Here is a 24,083-nt window from a genome sequence, read left to right as displayed (position 1 = left end):
TGGGTTCACCAGGCTGCAGAAACAGATGCTGCTAGAGAACCCTGAGGGTGCCCCTCGAGTCCCCGTCTCGGATCCATGGCTCACGGCGAGGGTACCAGGGACCACCACGAGGGTGTGACACCTTGATGGAGGGACATGGCTCTTGGGGGAGAGTGGCTCCAGCCTTAGCTGCTCAGGCACCGCTGTGTGTGGGTGTGGATCTGCGCGGGCATGGCCCGGAGCGGGGGGTTCTGACTGCAGTTACCCTGGAGCCCCTGAAGTCAGGAGAGGCCAACGCGCGCGCCACAAGGTGAAGAAAGTATCTTCAGTGGGAGAGGTTGCTGTGCAAGGAGTGGAAGCGTCTGAGGGTCCAAATACCTGGGAACCCATAAAATGACTACTGAAGACCCCAGAACCAAGCAGAGAGGTCTTGTGTGGGAGAGGCGGGAAGAGCCCGTCAGGATAACCCTGTGCCAGGGGCTGGGTAAGCTGGGTTGATGGATCACCTGGTTGGATCCTCACCCGTTCACTCATCCCTTCAAGGGATGTTTAGGTGCTGAGCACCGGTCTAGGTGCCCGGGCCAGAGAGGCAGAAAAAGCAGCCCAGGTGGGATCTTCCCAGGGGCCGGGAGCTGGGGTGGAGGGCCCCGGGCGGGTGTGGGAAGGAAGGCGGGGTCCTGGGACAAAGCGCACAGGCGACCAATCTTATCGGTGCTGGTGCCAGCTACAGGAGAAACTCAAAACTAGGTTGGGGCCCGAGAGGGGCGCCTCTCGGCGGGGGGTGAGGGGTGGAGGGGGCGGGGGCGGGGGTGGAGGGGGGGTGCACGAAACAGGCCCCACGTTAGGTGTTATTAGGGCCTGGCCTTCAGCGAGGAGATGAAGGTTCGGAGAAGTGACTGGCCAGATCGCTGTTTCTCCCCGAGGGCTGGCTACTCGAGGGCCGACTCCCGCCGGACATTTCCACAGAGGGCCTCGGGGGCTAACCCGTCGGGAAGGTAACTTCCTTAGGGTCCCGCTAGAGCGCGCGCTTCCCCGAGAACGAGTGAAAGAGAGATCGTCGCCACCCGCACGGGAGAGAGGGAAACCCCCAGGCCGGGAGTCACAGAGCCGAGAGAGCTCGGGCCGGGCGGTGACCGCAAATGTCCCCATCGCGTTCCCGGCCTCGCTCCTGCCAACCCAGGTGCGTCGGAGCAGCAGCCCTCCTCCCCTCCGAGGTCCACGTCCGGTTCTCAGCGCTCCCTCCGGTAGACTGCAGCCGCTGGCGGGGCCTGTGCTCCAGACGCAGGCGGTGTCTTGGGACAGGCTGAGGGCCGCAGGTCACCGGACACGTTTCTCAGCCTCTCTGGTCTCGATGATCACAGCTGGGAAGTGAGGGTGAGAACGCTTCCCCTCACTCCGGGGTCCGGAGGATCCAAACGGATAGCAAAGCCTGCAAGGCAGGTGCGTCCGGCGCGCGGCGGAGGTGCGATCAGGGTTCTTTCCCCGCAGGGTTGACGCCACGGAGGAGTCCATGGGGTTGAAGGGCGACCGTGCTGGTCTCCCGGTCCTTACGGCTACGTGCAGGCTTTGCGGAGAACCAACCGAGGCGGGCCGGGGAGCGGTTGGCGGGGTGGGGGTGGCTCAGTCGCGGGAGGCTGGAGAGGAGGCGGGTAGGGGGAGGGCGGAGGCCGGCTGCCAGTCACAGGCACGGGCTCCTGCCCCGGCCGCAGTGCGCTCCCCGCCAAGGTCGGGGGCCGTGCCCGGGGGCCCCGGGGGGACGCGTCCCTCCCGGACGCACAGCGTTGACCCCGCGGTGTTCTCGGGCGCACGGGGACCGCTCGGGTCCCGGAGCTCCCCGCCACACACACACACACCCCCTCCGCTGCTTTGGGCCGGGCGTGGGGGGGGGGGTGTCAGCGTTGGGACGCCGGAGTTCCGGGGACTGGGGGCGGGGCCAGGGGCGGAGCGGGACAGCAGTGCTACGCCCCCGGGGCGGGGCGGGGCGGGGAGAGGCGGGGCATGCAAATCGCCGGTCATCCTCTCGGGAAGGACGCGAGGGAGCGGAAAGGGATGTGAAAATTCACCAGGAGCGCGGGGTAATCACTGCAACTGCAAGCGCGCGTGGAGCGGACCGCCGCAGGATAGTGAGCCGGGGATGTGGACAGAGGGTGCCACGGCTCACCGTGAGTGCAATATGGCTGGTGGCGGGGCGGTGGCGGCGAGGACAGGGCGCCAGGCATCGCTTCTCGGCCTTTTGGCTAAGATCAAGTGTAGTATCTGTTCTTATCAGTTTAATATCTGATACGTCCTCTACCCGAGGACAATATATTAAATGGATTTTTGAAGCCAGGAGTTGGTACAGGAGCTTGCTCCATCCACTCCACGCATCGACCTGGTATTGCAGTACTTCCGGGAACGGTGCACCCCCTTGGGGTCCCTACTTGCAGTGCCAAACAGCAGTTTCTTTCTGTGCGTGGCTAGTTTCCCACTTTGGTACCGGGTTTTCTGTTTTGCTCTTGGTGCTTTGTTGTCGTGGTTGCGTTTTCGCTTTGTTGTTTGTTGTTGTGTGGGTTAAGCAATGGGGGTTCATCTCCCGCGGCAAGCTTTTCCCGCACTCGCGGCTGTGGGTACGTATCGTTGATTTATGGTGGCGACGCAGGACGCTCTAGCGCTTTTGCTGTCATGTCAGTGTCTAGATTCTGTCCTACGTCCCGCCCCGCCCCGCGTGGCCTCGCACCTCGTTAACTCTGTGTGTCGGCGGCCGTCGGGATCGGTTTGCCCATTGTTTCGTGCTTCTTCTCGAAGTGCTTTTCCTGCTCTCTCTTCGCTTTGCTTTGCGCCCGGAGAGGTTGGCCCAGGCCGAGGGTTTGGCGACGAGCAGTTTTTGGTAGAAATACGTAACGCCCGTGCACATGTGACTCGACCTGCAATTTGGATGATTCAATCCGGCTGCTTCAGGTACCTCTCCACTCGCTCTGCCGGCCCCTCTTAACCGTTCGAAACAAAGGACGAGCAGCAGCTGAGGTCATGGCTACGAAGGTCTTCCCCGGTAGGGAAGGAAAATTCCTTCTTCCAGATCTACCTATGGCAGCGTTTATCGTAGGGAAGGAAAATTCCTTCTTCCAGATCTACCTATGGCAGCGTTTATCCACCCGGGTGACACCCCAGAAACTCCTGGGGTTTCGTTTCAATCCGGCTCATGCCCCAGCACCGCCAAACAGCAATCGAATTCGAGTCTCTGGGGCGGGGGCCCGAGGCTGGTGGCCCTCCAAGCCCGCCAGCCGGAAGCACTCCTCGGAGCATCTGGGAAGGTGCCGCCGGTCAGCTTCTTCTGAACCCTGAATTCCCCGTGACAATGAAAGCGTTGGGCGCACTCCTGCAGATCCAGGCACAAGTCGCTTCACTACAGTCCCGGGCCTGGCTTCGTGTTTAGCACACCGCAGGCACTCAGTAAACAGTGTACCGATGAGGAAATAACGGATTCCCTGGGCCTGGCACACACAGGAGACCCCCCCCCCCAAAGTCTAGTGAGGAGACCTTTGGACCCAGTCCCGGGATCTGTTGAGAGCCGGTGCGGGACGGAGCGAGCTGCTGTGGGGTGCTTCCGCTCTGTGGAACCAGATGGACCCCTTCCCCAGTTGATCCTCCACATTTGTTTTAGATGTGGAGACTGGTGACCCCCGTCCCCCACGAGGCTATGAAAAGGTTTATAGCTCACATAATGAGGCTTTCCAGGGAGAGCAAGGTGGCTCCCAGGCCGATTCAAAAAGGGCTTGAGGGCAAGGGGAGGAGTCTGGGTTGTTGTGTTTATGGTGGTGAGTGGAGGGCACCTTACAGATGACACGGGACCTTCTGTGATCCTGCCTTCCACGGTGGGCAGTCAACAGACGTCCATTGGATCAGAGTCTGATGTAATAAGGAGGGTTCCGGTCTGGGGGGCGGGGGCGGCGGCGGCGGCGGAGGGAAGGGGTGTGGGTTCCTGTGAGAAGCTGAACCTGCTGGCCAAGTTCAGGATGTGAATGAGCCTGTGAGGGACGGGACGTGCGGGTGAGGGGGCGATTATGGTAGGAAAGAGCCCACCAGAAGCAAGCGTCCCCTGGGGCAGTTCCAAGGCCCAGCTCCTAACTTGGAGGTGGCTGGGCAGGGCAGCCTGATGCAGACCGGTCCCCTCGTTCCCCCAAATCGGCCCCCCACTCTTGCTTCAGGCTGCAATGTCCCGGTTCCCCCCTCATGTGGATGTGCCCTGAAATTCTGACTCCCGTTGAAATTCGGACGTTAAGCCCCCCTCCGATGTCAGGCAGGCCTTCCCGATTCAGCTGGCTCTGTGTTCCATCCCACCATCGCATTTCTTGACTATGCATCACATGCTCCCGGTAGGGACACGGAGCCAAACGGGAGAGGCCTTGGGCCTCAAGGGGGTCACGGCCAGGTGGGAGCCCCAGCCATGTGTTCATCTCTCTCAGTCCCCTGTGCATCGGAACCTGGTGTTCTGGCCATTTGGGCAGGTGTCTTCTCTGGGTCCTGGGCCGGATGCTCCCCACATGGGGGCGGAGAGGAGAGAGGAACGGTGTCTGGCTTCTCTCTACTGCCAGGACCAAGCACCACCCTGGCGGGTGGTGTCGCAAGAGATGACTCTTGGTTAAGTTGGAACCGGTGGTGATGGCAGGAGGCCCAGAGTCCAGTGAGGTGGGACCTGGACTCCAGCTCGGACGTGGGCGGTTATGTCCTGCTGGGCAGATCCATTTCCCCAGAGTAAGAAAAGACAAGAGCTTTCTCACTGGGCACCCTGCTCTGTCCGAGGGTCCGTCCATTCTGTAGTGCCTGCCGCTTTCCAAAGGGGCGTCCATTCTCTTGAGAAGGATTCTCCGTACAAAGTGACCCTGCGCCCCACCCGAGACCATGAACGCCTAGGGGGCAGGAATCGGATCACAGTCGCCTCTCAGTGTTGGGCTCTGTCTCATGGGTGCCCAACCATCATCTGCATGGACATGATGGGTCAATCCCGTGGACTCAAAGAATCAAAGGTGGTTAGGTCAGTGTGTTCTGCTTTTCCTTTCTGTCTCTCTCTCTCTGTCTTTTTAAGATTTTTATTTATTTGTCAGAGAGAGAGAGCACAAGCAGGGGGAGCAGCAGAGGGAGAGGGAGAAGCAGGCTCCTCACTGAGCAAGGAGCCCGATGTGGGACTCGATCCCAGGACCCTGGGATCATGACCTGAGCCGAAGGCAGATGCTTAACAACTGAGCCACCCAGGCGTCCCTCCCTCCCTCTTTCTTTCTTTCTTTCTTTCTTTCTTTCTTTCTTTCTTTCTTTCTTTCTTTCTTTCTTTCTTTCTTTTTCTTTCTTTCTCTCTCTCTTTCTTTCTCTTTTTTTTAAGTAAGCTCTTGGCCCAAAGCAGTGCTTGAACTCATGACCCTGAGATCAAGAGTCGCATGTTCTACTGACAGCCAGCCAAGCACCCCTGTTCTGCTCCTTTTTTCTTTTTTAAAGATTTCATTTATTTCTTTGAGAGAGAGCACTCAGGCACACGCGAGTGGGGAGAGGGGCAGAGGGAGAGGATCTCAAGCAGATCTGGTCCTGAGCACAGAACCCAAGGCAGGGGTCGATCTCAGGACCCTGAGATGGCCTGAGTCAAAATCAAGAGTCCCATGCTTAACCTGGCTGAGCCACCCAGGCATCCCCTTTTCTGCTACTTTTTAAAGACAAATCCAAAGGGGGGGGGGGCGCGCCTGGCTGGCTTGGTCAGTAGAGCACCCGAGAGATTACTTGAAAATAAAATCTTAGCGGCGCCTGGGTGGCTCAGCCGGTTAAGCCGCTGCCTTGGGCTCAGGTCATGACCCCAGGGTCCTGGGATCGAGCCTTGCATCGGGTTCTCTGCTCAGTGGAGAGTCTGCTTCTCCCTCTCCCTCTGCCTGCCGCTGCCCCTGTTTGTGCTCACACACTCTCTCTGTCAAATAAATAAAATCTTAAAAAGAAATCTAGAAAAAGAGAAAGAAAGAAAAGAAAGAAAGAAAGAAAGAAAGAAAGAAAGGAAAGAAAGAAAGAAAGAAAGAAAGAAAGAAAACCGAAAAATCCAGGAATGTTACAAGAATTTAGGTGTGGTGCAGTTTAGGATCAGAGGTGGCATCTCTAAGTTGTGAAGGAAAAATTCAGTGATTTACACTGTACTGCAGAGTAGACACCAAATGGCTAAAGATTTAGCTGTGGAGAAAGAAGAAGAAAAAGACCTAGGGGAAGATTTAGGATATTATTTTATAACCTCACGGTGAAGTGCTTTCTACCTTTGACTCAACATCTGAAAAGTATTAAAAAAAAAAAACTGATGAATAGAATGATATGAAAAATGACTTTTTACAAGTTTATTTATTTAGTAACCTCTAGGCCCAGTGTGAGGCTCGGCCCCCACCCCTCCCACCGAGCCAACCCGGCGCCCCTAAGAAATAACTTTCAGTGGAACCTTAAGCACCTGGCATCATCACCCTGAGCAAGGCCCAAAGACAGCTATCCAACAGAAGAAAATATTCAAGGCTTAGAGGACAGACAGAGGGCCAACCCCCTTAATATGTAAAGTACAGCTACAGGCCCAACCGATTCACCTAGCCAGAAAAGGGCCGAAGTCCGTGAACAGAGAGAGTTCAGAGGGAGAAGAAACGTGGCGCTCACACACAGGAGAAGACACTCGGCCTGATTAGAGAAGTACACAGCAAAACTGCGCTGAGGTACCCTTTCCACCACCTCTAAGAAATGGCCCTCTCCCCCGCCACCTCCCGATCTGCCCGCCCCGCGTCGCCCAGAAGCAATCCCACTCGGCCGCCGCCGCGCGGAGTTGCCGGCGAGCCTGGGGAAGGAGGGGCCGCCTGAGAAGGTCCGCCGCGCTCTCGCTCTCGCTCTCGCTCTCGCTCTCGCTCTCGCTCTCGCTCTCGCAGTCGCTGTCCCCGATCCGCCGAAATTCAAGGCACTCTCGCGGCGAGGGTGGCCGGGACCATCCCGCCGCCGAGGGCACAGGCGGCACAGGACCGGCCTCCGCAGAGCGCAGTGTGCAGGCACTGGGGTCCGTGCGTGTCGATCAGAGTGAGTCTCGCCGAGGAAACGGGAACTGTTCCGTTCCGCGAATGTCATCTGGGACATCCCGTTCTCGGGACGGACCCGGCCGGGGCCCCGGACTCTGGGGCGGAAGACTGCCCGAACGACACGGACGCGAGCGGAGAAGTGCCGAGTAGGGAGGGCGCGCCGGGCACTGGCTGAGCGTGTGGGAGGCAAGATCCCATCCACCGAAGCGCTTGCTGAGTGTGCGGTACGTGCTGGGGGCGGGGGGAGAGGGGAGAGAGCAAAGTGACCAAAGCGAAGGTCTCGCCTTCACGGGCTCCCGGGAGCCCCGGGAGCTGCAGCCGTGTCAGCCGTCCCCAGTGCCGAGCCCCGGCGCGGGATGCGCGCGCGGCGGCAGGTGGGCGGCCGGCTGGGTTTGGGCTGGTGGCGCGCGGGGGCGGTCGGGAGGGTGGAGTCGGGCGGCGGCGGCCGCGCCCCCTCGGGGAGCTAAAGGCGGGGCATGCAGATTCGGAGTGGCTGTTGGGCGCGGGCCGGCCGGGGCAACCAGGGATACTCGGAGGTCTCTCGTTCCGAGGGAAGAGAAGGAACCGTCTGCACAAACGTCTAGTGGTACGGATGGAACTGTCGACGACGCAAAGGAAACGAGGCCAGGAGTGAGGGCCTGGGTTCTCACCGTGACTTGAATATGGATGATGGGAGGCCGGTGCCCAGGCGGCGGGGGCGGAAGGCTTCGCTTTCCGGCCATGTGGGTAAGTTCGAGTGTAGGGTGTGTCTTTGTCAGCGTAGTATGTGGTGCGTTTTCTCCCGGAGGACGGTATATTAGGTGGGGTTTTGGAGGTGGGTTGTGGAACTTGCTCTGTTTTTTCTGCGCGTCGACCTGGTGTTACGCAACTTGCGGGAGCGGTGCTCGTTCTCCCAATTTACTACCGAGGTGAAAAAATAGGTTTGGATGCTTTTTCTACGCGTTTATGCTATTACGGTGTTTTGTACGGGCGTGCGGCCTTGTTTTTGTTTTGGGGTCCCTTGGAAACTCTCCCAGGGAGGACACACGTTCCTGCTTCGTCCTGTGGCGGCTGCTTGTTTTTCTTTTTCTCCGCTTCCTGCGCTTGGGCCTTGGTTTCCACGGTGTTGTTCCTTATAGGTCCCTGCCTTGCTATGTCACCCACCCGTTGCCTTTCCTTGTTGTTGCGTTTCCTTGCTCCTGTCATCCGTCCAGCCGCAGGACATTCCCTCGAACGTTAGCTCCCGGCTGTCTCCCTTTCCAACACAATCGTGTCATACAATCGTGTCGTTCCGGCTGTCTCTTTTTCCCACACACTCGTGTCATTCCCGCTGATCTCAACAGCCTCACTGCTGATCCTTCCGAACCCCTTCGTCTCAGTTCTCCGACCTCGGCTACCCTTACCTAAAGCACTCACTCCCCTGGTCCGACCCTAGATCTTGTCATTACGAATTGCTCTAACCCCTTCCACATGCAGTCTTACACTGGCCAGTCACCTTCTTCCCCCCCCGCCCCCGCCTGCCCTTTGGTACCACCTACCACTTTTCACTGTCCCTTCACCCCCAAGCCACCAATGTCCTCCCATCCTTTTTATTATTATTCTTTTCTGTAGAAGCTTAAGTATTCGGTTTATTTGGATAGCATACTTGAACATATTAAAAGTTACAAAGCCTAAAATAAGCAACAAGTCAATAAAATCACAACTCAAGAATTCTTTTTCACGTGGTATCACTGACTATGAAATGCAAAAAGACTATAAATGTTTTACGTGGAATGATCTCTAACCTAATAAATTACACTAGTGTGACCAAACAGATGATCGCATACTGTGGAAGACAATAGAACATGAGCTGTTCTCCAGGACTGCTTTTTCAAAGCTTGAAAGATGAACTGACCCATCATTTTAGGGGGAAAAAGAGAAGTATGGATTACGAGGCTCTACATGTAGATTTTAAAAATTCTAATTAAAACATCTTAAGACTATTTTAGATGTTTATTTGACATTGGAAATGTAGTCGACTATCAAAGTATTTCTCTTCATCACGAAAATTCCATGTATTAAGGATTTACACAATCTGGGGAGGGCGGGGGGGGGGGCCCTAGAAACATTTTTGTTGCCTGAGCAAGTAATTTTCAAAAAAGACTCTCCAAAGTCTTGACTAGAGGCGTCATACTCTGCAATGAAATGCTTGAGTTCTTCAACACACCGCTCACCTATTTCATGTAAATTCTGTCTCAGTGCAAACCGTACAGACTTTTCTAAGGAAGGATCTTTTTCAATCAGCATTTTCACAACCCTCCCGAAAGTTCCACAGTCTTGTCGGTAAACCTGTTCCATCTCTTTGGTTTTTGATGCTATTGCTTTAGAGCGACTGCTTAGTTGACTGTCTTCAAATAATTCTATGCCATCTGTTGCATTTGACTCAGGTTCCTCTGGCTGCTCGATAAACAACGGTGCTGTGGATCCTGGCTCATACTCAATCTCAGGTAAGTTACTCTCATCTGCCTTCTCTAGCTTCTCAGCAGCCCACTTGCCTGCAGCCTCGGCACGTTCCTTTTCAGTTAGCCTACTGGGTCTGTCTAACACCTTTGATATGTCCTCCCATCCTTACTGACCGAGATTAATTTCCCTGCACACGCCCTTGGTGCCACCTGTGCCACTGAACGTGGCCGGCAGAAAGCATAGCACCAGGCTCACGTGGCTCACCTTGGCGCCCGGTATGCCGGGGAAAACCGGACATCGTCAGCGTTTGCTACCGGGCACCCAAGAGGCCCTTCCACGAGAGGTAAAAATAAAGCATAGTGGGCAACGGCTTTATTAAAAATGGCCATACGAATTTAAACATAGCACACCTACGTTGTAAATTACTTCATAGTTTCCAGGTTCTGAAGGTCTGAATACCTGAATCTTGCGACATGCTCCGAATGCCAGGAACTGCTCGTTGGCTTGTCCTACCCGGCCTGCGGGATACCGCCTCCGGACCTCAAATCCATCCCCAACAGGTTCGGCCTCACCACGACTTCTGGTCCTTCTTGCGCTTGCATTGTCAAAAGGTAACAGCTGAAGAAATTTTTTGTGACCCTTGTTGAACTGCAAATCCTGGGGTTGGAGAAAATTCATCTAGGATATTGTCATTTTCAGACATGCGGTCGGAGATGTCCCTCGTGTAATCCCGTTCACCGTCCTCATTAGAGACCAGTCCTTTGCTTTCATCTTCTGATTCCTCTGCCGGTACCGTCATGATCGGTCTCACGGAAATGGGCGCCTCTGGCCGTGTCCTTCTCTTTGTCATCGGGGGTGGAAAGATGAAAATTTCCCAATTCTCGCTTGCAGTCAGCAAAAGCAAAATCGAGCCTTCGGAGATGGTGTCTCCCGCCTGCTTGTCTACCTTCGGGAAAGGGGAATGCGTACTTTGTTACCGCAACAAGGCAAGGAGAAAACGGAAGGATGGTGGGTGCCACGGCGACGACTTGTTCCGCGACCGCTGCATCACCCCTCTGAGGGATTCCTTCATTCCCCCATTTTCCTGATCCTTGTAGACTTTTTCGTCCTAGCTATGGATGGAGGAATAAGTGCAGGCAGGCCGAAATACGCCTAGGATGACGACACGGCAAATCGTGTCGAGATACGGGGAAAGTTAGATCGCGAAGACGCCGTGATGTGTCTTCGGTTTTGAGAGAGAGGAAAGCGGCGGCAGGAGCTGGCCCGCCACTCACAGCTAGCCGTGGTGGTCTCCGGTTGGACATACACGGTTTCGCCCAGCAGTGGCAACCTTAAAAATAAAATAGCCAGTTATTTTCCTAGCAAAATGAGTCTGTTCGGGGATGGCAGAGGCATTGCAGTTAGGGACGGACATGCAAGCTAGGGGGGAGCCTACAGGCAAGTCCGAAGAGGCAAAGGGAAGGTCAGCTTTTTTTTTTTTTTTTCACTTTTTTTATTTTTTGGAAGGTCAGCTTCTTTTAGGTTTTAGGAGGACATTGGGGAGGCTTGCTTTGAACCAAAGTTCACTGGAGAAGAACAAGAGTTTGAGGTTGTGGCAGTTTCCCATCAAAGTGCAAGCGGTGGTTAGTGCCTGGTTGCTGGGGCAAGGAGGGCTCTATCCTTCTTTTTCTTACAGGCAGGAGCTGAACTGCCTATGTGAAAAGGTTCCCCCTTGTCAGAATAATTTTTGTTTTCCTTCTTCCTGCTGGTTAGGCAGGCCGCAAGGAGTGGTACGTGCTTGAGAGCTCCCCTTTCAGGGCTTCCTGGCTCCATTTTAAGTGAGATTTCCTTTATTTATTTTCAACATCAACATCAGAAAAGGCCGCTCTGGGACCGCGACGAATCAAGACAGAAGAAGTGAGACCACTCCGTGGTCACGTCGGAACGGAGACAAAAAAAGAAGAATGTTGTCCGAACAACAAAATGCACCAAACACCCCCCCTTATCCTGGCTAATACGAGTAGCTGCTACTCCTTTACCAGTTTGCAGCTTTGGCCTCACTCTGTTTTTCCTTTCTTCCGGGTAAGATTTATTCAGTTACCCAATCACTGAATTACCCTGACTTCCCGAAAGCATCTGTAGGGCGGGGGAGATCTTTTTCCTTCTGCCCTTCGAGGTTCTTGGGGTGGGGGTGGGGGTATGGCTGGGGCTTTGTCACAAAAGACAGATTAACGAGAGAAAAACAAACGGAAGTTTATTAGTGTGTATATCTCATATATACATGGGAGAAACTTAGGGATGAGTAACTCAATGGGGTGGCTAGAACTTGGGCTTATATAGCTCCTTAACACAGAAGGAACAGGAAAAAGAGAAAAAAAGAAAGGAAAAAATAAATAAATAAATAAATTTTCAGAGAAGTGACAAGACAAAGTAAAAGGGCTTTGAGTTTCTAGGGTGGCAAACTGTAGGAAGTTAAATATAGGGGGGAATAGGAGAAGATAAGGGCCGTCCAGTAAAGTTTGTTACGTAGAGTCCTCTGGTGCCAGTCTCTGGGCCGATAAGGATCTAGGGTTGTCAGTGATCAACTTCTGTACACATTTCTGTCCTGCTTTGAGGCAAATCGGAAGAGGGCAGAGTTCTTCCTTCTATCTGTTTCAGCTCAAAATCATCTTTCTGCCAAAGTGGCATATTGGGGGGTGGGCGGTGGGGGGTGGGTTAGCAAATGCTGCTACCCTTCACACCCCATTCAAAGGAAGGCCTCGCTTGCTTAAACTGTCCCGCAAGCCCACATCCTATACGTAATAAGCCATTCCTGACACCCTCGCCCCGAAGCGCGTCCCCTCTCACTTTTGCAACTAGGATAACCCAATTCGTCTCATCACGGGCGTGTTCCTGGTGGTCTTTGGCTGGATGGTGTTGGCAAGTTATTAAGAGGCTCCACCGAAGGACCCCTCTGGTAACTGCAATATGGAATGAGTTTTGTTCTGTTTAAGAGGCAAGGTGTTCTCTTTTTTTCATTACATCCATCTGAAGGGTCTCGTGACTAAGGTCTTATTAGCTGATAATAAATGACCTTTTCCCAACAATAGCTAGCCCCTTCAAGGTCCTGGAAACCTTGCTTCCAAAATTCCTTAGAGACTTGGGCTATCCCTAACCCTTCCCAGCTGGAAAGTATATAATGGACCACTCCTCATGACCCCAGTGCAGCTCTTTCTGCCCCCGGGCCCTGTCCCCGTGCTTTCGCGAAACCGCCGTTTTGCACCCGAGACGTCTCAGGAATTCTTTCTTGTCCGTTGGCTTCGAACCTTAACGTTCTTTCCTACATCATGGGGCGCCCCGGACGTGGGGAGACTCTGGGTCCAGAGTCTCATCTGGACTCAGCCTCGGTGCAAACTTGGCGAGTGCTTTCTCTTCTCTTCCTTTACTCTCATTTTCGGGGCTCTTCAAGGAGCACGGTCTTCCTGGAACACTTTCACGCCGATTGCTCAGGCTGCAATCCTCTAGCCCGTGGCAACTCTACTGGGAGGAGAAAGCCTGCCTTTTGGCTGGAAGTTAGTAGTACCCTGGCCGGGATGGTAACAAGACGCAGAGACTCGATGCCCTCTCTTATTCCTGTCCTTACACAAAGTTGTCTGTCTTGGGCACGGGCCAGCCACCTGAGTCACCAGGACGGCTGCCAACCTTAAGACTCCCGTGTGAGGTTTCCTCCTGATTGATCTAATGGGATCCCCTTCACATCCCTGGTCTAGCCGCTTCTGGCCGCGGGACCTCCAGTGGGAGCCGGCAGAAACCAGTACCCGATGGAATTAGAACCCAACCGGGGACCGTTTCCTAGGGAAGTTCGCTGTAAGGACTGCCTGTGTTGGAATGTCGCTTGGATCATGGTGGATTTCTGTCTTTACTGTTTTCCATCAACTGAGTACTTAGTCCTCTACTAAGTACTTAAGCTACAAAATTCGGTAATTTCCCCTTGTAAAACTTTCCTAGTGTTGTCCATGGGTTAAAAACAGCAAGTTCTTGGGGCGCCTGGGTGGCTCAGTCGTTAAGCGTCTGCCTTCGGCTCAGGTCATGATTCCAGGTCCTGGGATCGAGCCCCGCGTCGGGCTCCCTGCTCGGCGGGAAGCCTGCTTCTCCCTCTCCCGCTCCCCCTGCTTGTGTTCCCTCTCTCGCTGTGTCTCTCTCTGTCAAATAAATAAATAAAATATTAAAAAAAAAAAAAACAAAAAACAGCACGTTCTTTAAGGCAAGGTAAAATAAGGCATGACCTTCAAGGCGAGGTAAAATAAGGCGTGACCTTCACGGCACGACCTCCAAGGCACGGTATTTCGCTCCACACGCCAGGCACCTATCTGTAGCCTAGGATGCAATGGGGAAGCTGGGGGGTGGGGAGGGGCGGGGAGGGGGACGCTAGCATCCCAGGGGCCTTTATCGGTGGCGGTGGTCACAGCGATTTCGTTCAGGGGACGCCTCGGGTCGCTTTGACACCGGGAACCTCTGACTTATCCTGCGTGGGACGCCACCCGGGAGTCGGGGGGGGGGGGGGAATGGGGATTTTCTAGGTAATGGACCTTCTCTTTTCTTCAGTTCCCAAGGACTCTCCCTCGGGGTGACTTTTAACCCACTGGAAACAATTCGGATTGCAAAACGTAGGAAAGGACTGAGCTCCTGTGACAACCGCATGGCCTCAGTGGGATCTATCAGTTAGATCTCTTCTGCAGGAAACAGGGCAAATGGACCTAGGTTACCTTCATTGCTCTACACCAAGGCCCCGACCTAAGGGCCTCTTGCAGAATGTGTTTGCCTGAGTGGGACGGCTAGTAAACTCCCTCCTGACATATTGGATGATAATTATCTAAATAGGCCCCCTCCGAATAAACCCAGGTTGCTGGAAGAAACATAGGCCCTCCCTAGCAAAGGGGACTCTGACACTCTCTCTCCCTCTCTCCCTCTCTCCCTCTCTCTCTCTCTCTCCCTCTCTCCCTCTCTCCCTCTCTCTCTCTCTCTCCCTCTCTCCCTCTCTCTCTCTCTCTCTCCCTCTCTCTCTCTCTCTCTCTCTCTCTCTGTCACTGTTCCTCCTCCTAATAGATGTAGGGGCTTCTTCCTCACTCATTTCCCGGGTTAATGGCTATAACTGGAGCCAACTGTGGTTAGTCTACCTCGGGATGGGGACTTTAGGGAATATTCCCAAGCAGCTGCCGAAACTCCCTTTGTTTCAGGGAAATTTCCTGTCTTCTCTGGCCCGGCGCAGACCGCCTGTTCCCCCCTTACTGGGGGGGAACCGTGGCGTCTGTGCCTCTGTTGGAGCCGATGAGCTCTAAAACCGGGAACGCTTTCTCTGCCTTCTGGCAGCACTTGGCCTCTTCTGTCTCCCCCTCCCGCTTCTGTGTCCGCACCACCTTGGGTGCAGCCTGCACAACAGGCTTCCCTACCATCCTCGGTGGCGCAGGCCCCATGGCTCCTCCCTTCACTGTCAAGGAGCAAGAAGAGGGGCGCCTGGGTGGCTCAGTTGTTAAGCGCCTGCCTTCGGCTCGGGTCATGATCCCGGGGTCCTGGGATCCAGCCCCGCGTCGGGCTCCCCGCTCAGCGGGAAGCCTGCTTCTCCCTCTCCCGCTCCCCCTGCTTGTGTTCCCTCTCTCGCTCGCTCTCTCTGTCGAAAAATAAATAAAATCTTAAAAAAAAAAAAATAAAATAAACAGCTGGAAAATGGGATTGGTTCCGCAACAGTTGTATAACTCAACTAGCACCTTGACCAATTCTATGGGGCTGGGATGACAAAATCGTTCCCTAAAAGCCAGAGCATACCCCGCTCTGTAGGGTTAACTATGGGCTTGTGGAGATAATGGATGACCCCACTTTATGACTGGATTGGATGATGCACTTGGGGATGCCCTTATCTCTTGACAAGTCTTCTCCCACTTGCCAGTGATTCCTTATAATTAGGATATTGTTAAGGCTAGACCTCAGACAAAAAGGGCTGCTTGATGGTTTCATCTCTCATAGTCATATTTATCCTAGAGGCCACCTCTATTGAGGTACAATTGCAAACGAGGGCTTTAGCCAAGCGCATAATAGCCCTCCTGGTTTAAAAAAAAAAAAAAAAAAAAAAAAAGAGCCTCAAAGCTCACTACGGGACGGTCCCTGACTGTAATGACGTCACATCAGGTCCAGAGTGTCTTAGAGACCAAAGGCCACCAACGGACGATGGGAGGCCGACTTATTAAGTACCGGGTTATGCTTATAGATATGCCTGAAATAATACTCGAAACCTGTCAGACTTCGAACCCAGCTACCCTTATACCTGGACCCGAGCGTCGTACTTCTCTAGAGCATAACTGTTCAGAGGTTATTGATCTCGTTTATTCTAGCCAACCAGATTTAAAAGGCGCCCCTATTGAAAATACAGATGACAGTTGGTTTGCTGATGGCAACGGTTTCATGGAAAAGGGAATAAGAAAAGCTGGGTATGCTATAGTGCTCACTCGTGCTTGGCAATTATTATTGTTAAAATAATAATAATTATTATTAAAAGTTAATATTTATGCTGACTCCACATATGCTTCCCTAGTCCTACATGTCCATGGAGCAATTTGGAAGAAAAGGGGATTATTATCGAGCCATAAATCAAATATGGGCCTGAAATTATTACTCTTCTTGAGGCTGTACACCTACCTAAGGAAGTAGCTGTAATTCACCTCAAGGACATCGAGGGATAGGACCTTAGAATCTAAAGGAAACAATTCACTAGACCGTGCAACCAAGCAGGCAGCACAGAATAAACAAGTATTAAGTCTTTTATCCGTCTTAACTCCAATAAAGTCCATAAGTCCAGTCCCTTCAGACCAAGAAATGCCCAGGACTGGCTTGTTAATAATGAAGGAAAAAAATCTTTTTTTTTTTTTTTAAGACTTTATTTATTTGACAGAGAGAGACACAGCGAGAGAGGGAACGCAAGCAGGGAGAGTGGGAGAGGGAGAGGCAGGCCCCCTGCAGAGCAGGGAGCCCGATGCGGGGCTCGATCCCAGGACCCCGTGATCACGACCCGAGCCGAAGGCAGACGCCTAATGACTGAGCCACCCGGGCGCCCTAGGAAAAAAAATCTTTATACCCAAAAGTAACCAATGGAAGGTAATACAGGATTCACACCGGGCTTCCGATTTGGGTAAAAAGGCCACGGAGGTGACAAAGACTTTGCTAAGAAAAAAACTTCTCTAGATTTGGACTCCCTTGGTCCCTACAGAGTGACAACGGACTGGCTTTTATTACACAAATTCAAAAGACGGCCCTCCGAAACTGAATAGCCCTTGATATTCTGACTGCAGTTAAAGGAGCCCAGAATTAGCTGACTGTCTCTCCTAACAGGACCCAGTGGCTATACGACTCTAACTTGTGTCCATGGCTTCCCCCAGGCTGGACAGGCCACTGTACTCTGGGTTTGGCCTGGGTGCACGGATGCATTACTAAAACCATTACCAACCCAGTCAACCTTCCAAACTTAAAACAGTGGTGAAGACATTCTGTGTCTCATCGGTATGACCACCCAGCATCCATTTTTGTTCCCTCTTCGGTCGGAACTGAACGATGAAACTTGTTTGGCACATGGAAGCTCTTAATAAGTACATGGCCGAGGCCCTAAATGACACCCCAAACAGCATTTCTCTATTAAATAACTAAAACAGCACAAGTGCTTAAAGCAGTTTTACAAAACAGAATGACGTTAGATGTTTCAAGTGCTACCTAAGGTGAAATGTGTGCTCGCGTAAAAACAAAACGCTATGTATGCGTTCCAGATTATCACAAAATGTTTCTGGGTTTCTGGCATGAATCCAACAATCCCTCGCTTTCCTTTAATGATCGGTGAAACTCCCGGACTGGAAAAGGATTTTTGTCAACTATCAAAGGACTCGTATTTGAGCTGCTTTTTCTTTTGGTTACACGGATCATGTTTTGCTGTTTTCTCCCATGTCTCTCCACCCGGTTTCAAGACTCCTTCACTGCCGTAACTTCAAGCCAACAGATGATCCTTTCCACCTAGGAAGGTCTACACGTGCAGTCTCCCTTGGATTCAGCTGCCTCTGTCTTTGGTAACTCCTATTATCTGTATACGCCCCGACTGACCAACGTGGACCCATGGGTAGGGACATCTCTATGCCCCGATTCAGCAGGAAGAAGTTACAGAAGATGAGACCTTCCACCCTCAAAACCTTGAAGATTTAAGGGTCAGAATTGTTCAGGGGGGAAAGATACGGGAAACAAAGGCAAAAGAAAAATTATTAAATTTCCTTACTACCTATAGCCCACTGATGAAGTCCTTGAAACAGGCAGAGTGACATTCCTCTAGGGACTCAACTGCCTCGATGTTAATACCTTGCTAAGGGCAAAAGGCAATCCTAGCCTGACACCCCCCCCCCCCCAACCAGGATCCCGTAAGTCTACTTTAACGTACAGAAGTCCCTTTATTTCTAAACCCCCAAGATACGTGTTGGCAATCATCCCCCAAGCCTATGGCCCACCCACGATATCCATCTGAAGGGTCTCATGACTAAGGTTCTATTAGACGGTAATAAATGACCTCTTCCCAACAATAGCTAGCCCCCTCAAGGTCCTGGAAACCTTGCTTCCAAAATTCCTTATAGAGACTTACGCCATCCCTAACCCTCTCCCACCTTGAAGGTATATATCCGGCCAGCTCTTTCTGCCCACGGGCCCTGTCCCCGTGCTCTAATAAAATCACCTTTTTGCACCAAAGACCTCTCAAGAATCCCTTGTTGTTGGGGGGGGGGGGCGGGGGGGCGGGGGGGGGGGGGGGGGGGGGAGGATGGGTTAGCCTGGTGATGGGTATTAAAGAGGGCACGTTCTGCAAGGAGCACTGGGTGTTATGCACAAACAATGAATCATGGAACACTACATCTAAAACGAATGATGTATGGTGATTAACATAACAATAAAAAATTTTAAAAAAAGAATCCTTTTTTTTTTTTTTTTTTTTAAGATTTTATTTATTTGACAGAGAGAGATACAGCGAGAGAGGGAACACAAGCAGGGGGAGTGGGAGAGGGAGAAGCAGGCTTCCCGGGGAACAGGGAGCCCGATGCGGGGCTCGATCCCAGGACCCCGGGACCATGACCTGAGCCGAAGGCAGACGCTTAACGACCGAGCCACCCAGGCGCCCCAAAAGAATCCCTTGTTGTTGGTTGGCTTCGAACCCTAACGTCCTTTCCTACATCATGCCTACATACGGGACACAACAGTCAGATGATGTTAGGTGGTGGGTGCTCACGGTAGAAATCTTTCAACGTAGCTGTCCGCTGGAGAAGATGTTGAAGAAGAAGAGAGGGGAGACGCTGCCAAGAAAAACCTCATCCAGCGGCTTGCGTCTTTCTCGCTTGGGGCTTTCTCCAGGGCAACGAGGCTGGAGGAGCTCTCCGGCTACGCCTACCCGCCTGCCCGCCTGCCCGCGCGTTTCCGTTCCCAGGCGGAGGGCCGGCGGGGAGGGCAGGAAACCAGGGAACGGCGCGCGCGTGTGGGCGGTACATGCAAATTAAAAACGGCTGTTTCTCCCGGGACCGATGGGAGCAAAACAATAAAAAGCGTGCAAGCCCCCCCAAAAGTTAATGACCTGACAAACTATGTATGTCTTATGAGTTGCGACGATGACATACTGTCAAGTTTAGGGAAGAGGGTGGGCTTTCGTTTGAGGGTGACTTTTCTCACCGTGACCTAAGGATGTGTGAGAGGCAGGGTGCCGCGGTGCCGGGAGGGAAGCCGTTATCGCTTCTCGGCCTTTTGGCTAAGATCAAGTGTAGTATCTGTTCTTATCAGTTTAATATCTGATACGTCCTCTATCCGAGGACAATATATTAAATGGATTTTTGGAGCAGGGAGATGGAATAGGAGCTTGCTCCGTCCACTCCACGCATCGACCTGGTATTGCAGTACTTCCAGGAACGGTGCACCCCCCCACCTTGGGGGAAAATCAACCTGTTTTCAAGATCAGATCGGTGGTTTTTCATCTACATCTACTACGTGCTTACGAAGGAGATAGATTGTAACTAATTACATGGTCTGGCGAATCATTCGCTTGCTACTAATGAAAATAGCGGCTGTGTACTTCATGCCGTGAGAACTCTGCTCAGTGGTTCTGAAAATGTCTATCTTTGCCAGAAGTCTTTCTCACGTGGATTCTCCGAGGTGAGTGCTGATTGTTTTAAATTGGTATCAACCCTGAAACTTCTTCGCGGGTGGGTGGGTGACCGTGCTTCTTGTACAACGTCCATGTTCTTTAACGCAGCTGCAAACGGAAGATGTCTAAGTTTTGTCACATAAAACTGAAGATCTGATCTGGGCCGTGGCCACTTATACAGATCTCCGGAACAGCCACTCTAAGGTCTGCGAAGGAAAACAAAAATGAACTATGGACGTCGTCTTTTCAGTGCTCATCTGGTTACAAATTGGTCCTCTCAGCTAAATACAACTAAATTTATACAGGCCCTGTGATTTTCACAGCACCGCATTTGGGGGATCTAAGTTACCGTGGTTGTAAACGGTGCTGCTAATTGTTACCTCCCCAGTTCCTAGCCTCTCTGTACCAGTTAACTGTTCGTCAACCGGTATATACTACATAAACTAAACAGCCACTTCTAAGGTCTGCGAAGGAAAACACAAAAATGAACTATGGACGTCTTTTCAGTGGCTCATCCTGTTAAAATTGGTCCTCCCAGCTAAATACACCTAAATTTATACAGGCCCTGTGATTTTCACAGCACCGCATTTGGGGGATCTAAGTTACCGTGGTTGTAAACGGTGCTGCTAATTGTTACCTCCCCAGTTCCTAGCCTCTCTGTACCAGTTAACTGTTCGTCAACCGGTATATACTACATAAACTAAACAGCCACTTCTAAGGTCTGCGAAGGAAAACAGACAAAAATGAACTATGGACGTCTTTTCAGTGGCTCATCCTGTTAAAATTGGTCCTCCCAGCTAAATACACCTAAATTTATACAGGCCCTGTGATTTTCACCAGCACCGCATTTGGGGGATCTAAGTTACCGTGGTTGTAAACGGTGCTGCTAATTGTTATCTCCTCAGTTCCTAGCTTCTCTGTACCAGTTAACTGTACGTGAAACAGTATATACTACGGAAACTAACGGTACCCGAGGCCACGTTGGAAACAAATCGCGGATTTTTCAAATAATTCCACTTCACAGCACTCACCGCGAGAGTGTACACAGCAGACACTGCGCTGCTAGCAGCACTTGCAAACTACGTGAGAAATGGAGCAGCGGGCTTGTTATATATATACAGCAGTTTTTGAAGTTTGTTATGGTCAAAAACTAGGAAACTTAAAAAAGTTCCATTCTCCTGGGGAACAAACAATCTGAAGCTGCCCTAATTTCCAAGGCCGCGTAATCAGTTACAATCTATCTCCTTCGTAAGCACGTAGTAGATGCACATGAAAAACCACCGATCTGATCTTGAAAACAGGTTGATTTTCCCCCAAGGTGGGGGGTGCACCGTTCCTGGAAGTACTGCAATACCAGGTCGATGCGTGGAATGGACGGAGCAAGCTCCTATTCCATCTCCCTGCTCCAAAAATCCATTTAATATATTGTCCTCGGATAGAGGACGTATCAGATATTAAACTGATAAGAACAGATACTACACTTGATCTTAGCCAAAAGGCCGAGAAGCGATAACGGCTTCCCTCCCGGCACCGCGGCACCCTGCCTCTCACACATCCTTAGGTCACGGTGAGAAAAGTCACCCTCAAACGAAAGCCCACCCTCTTCCCTAAACTTGACAGTATGTCATCGTCGCAACTCATAAGACATACATAGTTTGTCAGGTCATTAACTTTTGGGGGGGCTTGCACGCTTTTTATTGTTTTGCTCCCATCGGTCCCGGGAGAAACAGCCGTTTTTAATTTGCATGTACCGCCCACACGCGCGCGCCGTTCCCTGGTTTCCTGCCCTCCCCGCCGGCCCTCCGCCTGGGAACGGAAACGCGCGGGCAGGCGGGCAGGCGGGTAGGCGTAGCCGGAGAGCTCCTCCAGCCTCGTTGCCCTGGAGAAAGCCCCAAGCGAGAAAGACGCAAGCCGCTGGATGAGGTTTTTCTTGGCAGCGTCTCCCCTCTCTTCTTCTTCAACATCTTCTCCAGCGGACAGCTACGTTGAAAGATTTCTACCGTGAGCACCCACCACCTAACATCATCTGACTGTTGTGTCCCGTATGTAGGCATGATGTAGGAAAGGACGTTAGGGTTCGAAGCCAACCAACAACAAGGGATTCTTTTGGGGCGCCTGGGTGGCTCGGTCGTTAAGCGTCTGCCTTCGGCTCAGGTCATGGTCCCGGGGTCCTGGGATCGAGCCCCGCATCGGGCTCCCTGTTCCCCGGGAAGCCTGCTTCTCCCTCTCCCACTCCCCCTGCTTGTGTTCCCTCTCTCGCTGTATCTCTCTCTGTCAAATAAATAAAATCTTAAAAAAAAAAAAAAAAAAGGATTCTTTTTTTAAAATTTTTTATTGTTATGTTAATCACCATACATCATTAGTTTTAGATGTAGTGTTCCATGATTCATTGTTTGTGCATAACACCCAGTGCTCCTTGCAGAACGTGCCCTCTTTAATACCCATCACCAGGCTAACCCCTCCTCCCCCCCCCCCGCCCCCCCCCGCCCCCCCCCCAACAACAAGGGATTCTTGAGAGGTCTTTGGTGCAAAAAGGTGATTTTATTAGAGCACGGGGACAGGGCCCGTGGGCAGAAAGAGCTGGCCGGATATATACCTTCAAGGTGGGAGAGGGTTAGGGATGGCGTAAGTCTCTATAAGGAATTTTGGAAGCAAGGTTTCCAGGACCTTGAGGGGGCTAGCTATTGTTGGGAAGAGGTCATTTATTACCGTCTAATAGAACCTTAGTCATGAGACCCTTCAGATGGATATCGTGGGTGGGCCATAGGCTTGGGGGATGATTGCCAACACGTATCTTGGGGGTTTAGAAATAAAGGGACTTCTGTACGTTAAAGTAGACTTACGGGATCCTGGTTGGGGGGGGGGGGTGTCAGGCTAGGATTGCCTTTTGCCCTTAGCAAGGTATTAACATCGAGGCAGTTGAGTCCCTAGAGGAATGTCACTCTGCCTGTTTCAAGGACTTCATCAGTGGGCTATAGGTAGTAAGGAAATTTAATAATTTTTCTTTTGCCTTTGTTTCCCGTATCTTTCCCCCCTGAACAATTCTGACCCTTAAATCTTCAAGGTTTTGAGGGTGGAAGGTCTCATCTTCTGTAACTTCTTCCTGCTGAATCGGGGCATAGAGATGTCCCTACCCATGGGTCCACGTTGGTCAGTCGGGGCGTATACAGATAATAGGAGTTACCAAAGACAGAGGCAGCTGAATCCAAGGGAGACTGCACGTGTAGACCTTCCTAGGTGGAAAGGATCATCTGTTGGCTTGAAGTTACGGCAGTGAAGGAGTCTTGAAACCGGGTGGAGAGACATGGGAGAAAACAGCAAAACATGATCCGTGTAACCAAAAGAAAAAGCAGCTCAAATACGAGTCCTTTGATAGTTGACAAAAATCCTTTTCCAGTCCGGGAGTTTCACCGATCATTAAAGGAAAGCGAGGGATTGTTGGATTCATGCCAGAAACCCAGAAACATTTTGTGATAATCTGGAACGCATACATAGCGTTTTGTTTTTACGCGAGCACACATTTCACCTTAGGTAGCACTTGAAACATCTAACGTCATTCTGTTTTGTAAAACTGCTTTAAGCACTTGTGCTGTTTTAGTTATTTAATAGAGAAATGCTGTTTGGGGTGTCATTTAGGGCCTCGGCCATGTACTTATTAAGAGCTTCCATGTGCCAAACAAGTTTCATCGTTCAGTTCCGACCGAAGAGGGAACAAAAATGGATGCTGGGTGGTCATACCGATGAGACACAGAATGTCTTCACCACTGTTTTAAGTTTGGAAGGTTGACTGGGTTGGCTAATGGTTTTAGTAATGCATCCGTGCACCCAGGCCAAACCCAGAGTACAGTGGCCTGTCCAGCCTGGGGGAAGCCATGGACACAAGTTAGAGTCGTATAGCCACTGGGTCCTGTTAGGAGAGACAGTCAGCTAATTCTGGGCTCCTTTAACTGCAGTCAGAATATCAAGGGCTATTCAGTTTCGGAGGGCCGTCTTTTGAATTTGTGTAATAAAAGCCAGTCCGTTGTCACTCTGTAGGGACCAAGGGAGTCCAAATCTAGAGAAGTTTTTTTCTTAGCAAAGTCTTTGTCACCTCCGTGGCTTTTTACCCAAATCGGAAGCCCGGTGTGAATCCTGTATTACCTTCCATTGGTTACTTTTGGGTATAAAGATTTTTTTTCCTAGGGCGCCCGGGTGGCTCAGTCATTAGGCGTCTGCCTTCGGCTCGGGTCGTGATCACGGGGTCCTGGGATCGAGCCCCGCATCGGGCTCCCTGCTCTGCAGGGGGCCTGCCTCTCCCTCTCCCACTCTCCCTGCTTGCGTTCCCTCTCTCGCTGTGTCTCTCTCTGTCAAATAAATAAAGTCTTAAAAAAAAAAAAAAAAGATTTTTTTCCTTCATTATTAACAAGCCAGTCCTGGCATTTCTTGGTCTGAAGGGACTGGACTTATGGACTTTATTGGAGTTAAGACGGATAAAAGAC

General features: G+C 51.8%; 1 long non-coding RNA gene and 3 other non-coding genes across 10 annotated transcripts; 3 read left to right on the top strand and 1 right to left on the bottom strand.

The window, feature by feature from the left end:
* The first annotated feature begins 1,991 nt into the window (after positions 1–1,991).
* Positions 1,992–16,347, top strand: LOC123840821 (uncharacterized). Of its 7 annotated transcripts, none has more exons than XR_006790105.3 (6): positions 5,732–7,249; positions 7,508–7,751; positions 9,431–9,490; positions 9,681–9,789; positions 9,880–10,057; positions 10,146–13,652. It is a non-coding gene; the product is annotated as an uncharacterized LOC123840821 (long non-coding RNA). The 7 variants fall into 7 exon arrangements; XR_006790107.3 differs by having other exon boundaries at positions 5,740–7,249; positions 7,610–7,751; XR_010408688.1 differs by lacking the exon at positions 5,732–7,249 and adding an exon at positions 16,330–16,347 and having other exon boundaries at positions 7,273–7,751; positions 10,146–11,507.
* LOC123840823 (U2 spliceosomal RNA) lies at positions 2,197–2,387 on the top strand. Its single transcript, XR_006790108.1, has one exon. It is a non-coding gene; the product is annotated as a U2 spliceosomal RNA (small nuclear RNA).
* Positions 16,348–19,192: 2,845 nt separating the features above from the next.
* On the top strand, positions 19,193–19,383 carry LOC123840666 (U2 spliceosomal RNA). The gene has a single exon (XR_006790047.1). It is a non-coding gene; the product is annotated as a U2 spliceosomal RNA (small nuclear RNA).
* A 1,542-nt stretch (positions 19,384–20,925) lies between these two features.
* On the bottom strand, positions 20,926–21,116 carry LOC123840665 (U2 spliceosomal RNA). The gene has a single exon (XR_006790046.2). It is a non-coding gene; the product is annotated as a U2 spliceosomal RNA (small nuclear RNA).
* Between the last annotated feature and the right edge of the window lie 2,967 nt (positions 21,117–24,083).

Source organism: Mirounga angustirostris, unplaced genomic scaffold, assembly GCF_029215605.1.
Source record: "Mirounga angustirostris isolate CCGP_5_RB_7025 unplaced genomic scaffold, mMirAng1.0.hap1 SCAF_17, whole genome shotgun sequence".
Classification (NCBI taxonomy): domain Eukaryota; kingdom Metazoa; phylum Chordata; class Mammalia; order Carnivora; family Phocidae; genus Mirounga; species Mirounga angustirostris.
Note: the sequence above shows the minus strand (reverse complement) of the source record. Positions and strands in the feature narration are given on the sequence as shown.